The sequence below is a fragment of the Heterodontus francisci genome, unplaced genomic scaffold (assembly GCF_036365525.1).
Source record: "Heterodontus francisci isolate sHetFra1 unplaced genomic scaffold, sHetFra1.hap1 HAP1_SCAFFOLD_43, whole genome shotgun sequence".
Lineage (NCBI taxonomy): Eukaryota > Metazoa > Chordata > Chondrichthyes > Heterodontiformes > Heterodontidae > Heterodontus > Heterodontus francisci.
The window spans coordinates 16,211,257-16,213,322 of NW_027141852.1; the positions used below are offsets into that span (position 1 = coordinate 16,211,257).

General features: G+C 44.8%; 1 non-coding gene across 1 annotated transcript; it reads right to left on the reverse strand.

Annotated features, from left to right (window-relative positions):
- Nucleotides 1-988: 988 nt before the first annotated feature.
- trnai-aau (transfer RNA isoleucine (anticodon AAU)) lies at nt 989-1,062 on the reverse strand. Its single transcript has one exon. It is a non-coding gene; the product is annotated as a tRNA-Ile (tRNA).
- Nucleotides 1,063-2,066: the final 1,004 nt, after the last annotated feature.

Consider the following 2,066-nt stretch of genomic DNA (forward strand, 5'->3'; position numbering starts at 1 on the left):
AAACCACTACTGTCACTTGGAGTTAATATCCCTGTGTTCCAACTCCTGAATAATAAAATTGTGAGTTTCGCGATATTTTCTGGACACATTCCCTGCTGAAAGAACTAAGAACTCTTTTCTAATTTACACAATACTATATACACACTCATCAAGCCTCCTAAACGAGCATCCTTGGTGCTGCTCTCTCTTCTCCCAAACCTCATCTCATGTGACTGTTACATCATCACTCTGATTGTGGGAGGGATTGATCCCACTGTCTTCAGCATTAACCCTTTACAGCCTCATACTGCACTGTCTGTCCAAAAAAATCGGTGGAGTTAACTTGAATTATCAAAACAGCAACAGCTGCCAGTTGAAAATCAACTCAACCCATCAGAGAGAGAGAGAGAGAATGTCAGAGAACGTCCTGCATTCAGTCCTGACCCTGTCACACTCAGCAGCTGCTCACCCAGACACCACTCTCATCAACACTGAACATTTTTACTGAGACCCTTCAAATACTGTTTATAAAAGGCCGCAAAGATCAAAGTTCACACAGTTGTATTAAATACAACAAAGTTTAATATCTTCTCACCGTTTCTCGGTAACCACATGAGACATAGGTTTTCTTATTTGGTTCCTTTGATTTTTCTTGTTCCTGACTGACAAATATTCCAAACCTCAGATGAACCCTCCCACTTGCGTCATGTCCCAGTCTCGGTTAAAAGCAACACAAAATGACACAAACACTCTCCTTCAGTGAGATTAATATCAAGCTGTTTTCCAGGTTGAATGTGACTGTGAACAAATTTCTGTCAAATAAGTTACCTTTGATGTATCAGCACTGAAGTTCTGTACAAGGAGGAACAGCCATTCCAAACTCATATCCTTCACAAAGGCTGTTCTCGGATGTGATTGAAATTCATCATGTATTTTGAATTAAAGCTCACAAGACACAGATGTCAGTGTTGATAATGAAACTTTTCAAGCATGTTGTTACTGTGAAATAAGGCTCTGTTGGGAGTTGAACCCAAGATTTCCTGTTTATTGGACAGGTGCTTTAACCAACTGAGCTACAGAGCCAGATTGCAAATGTGCGTGCAATTGAAATCAGAGGAAGATCTTGCAGATAGTGGGCAGACTTTGGCGAGTCAAGAGCTGAGTTCGTCACGGCAGAGTTCCCAGCCTCTGACTCGCTCTTGTAGTTGTAGCTGTAGTTGTAATTGTAATAGGCAACCGTCCGTCTCGGAAGACGATGGGCTACACCCGGGGTGTACGTCACTTCTGTGTGAAACATCGTTTGTTGTGGCTGTAAAGGACGACTCGTGAGTGACGATCCCTTCCACAGCTGGTACAGATGAATATCATTGGCCCGAGGTCGACTGATAATTTTTCCTTCCTCTGAGCTCTCTTTCCCACCATCTGGTCATTTCTTTTGTCCTCTGCTTTTCCCATGGTCTTCCTGAATGCCTTTCTCCAGGAATTCCAGTCAGCAGGAAGGACTTCCCATGCATCGACTCCAATCCCAGTCAGCTTGAGATCTCGCTTTGCAGATGTCCTTGCATCACAGACGTGGGTGACCTGTTGGTCTCGTGCTGATAGCAAGCTCACCAAAGAGCATGTCTTTGGCAAAGCGACCGTCATCCATTCAGCACACATGACCCAGTCAACAGAGTCACCGCTGACTCAAGAGGGCAAACATGCTGCAGATCCCTGCACGCTGGTGTACTTCTGCATTCGGCACTCTGTCCTGCCAGGAGATGCCCAATATCCATCTGAGACAGCGGAGGTGGAAGCTGTTCAGCTGCTTTTCTTGGCTTGCATAAGTTGTTGATGCTTCTCTACTCTCAAGGAGGGTGCTGAGAACACAAGCCTGGTACATGTGGAGTTTTGTATTTTCGATCAGTTTGGTGTCGGTTCACACTCGTCTTCTCAACTTTGACATGACAGCTGCAGCATTGACAATCCTGGTGCTGATTTCAGTATCAAGGGACAGATTGCTGGTGATTGTTGATCGAAGGTCTGTGAAGCTGTTGACAACCTCCAAAGTGAGGCTGTCGATGTTGATGGAAGGTGGAGTCTCTACG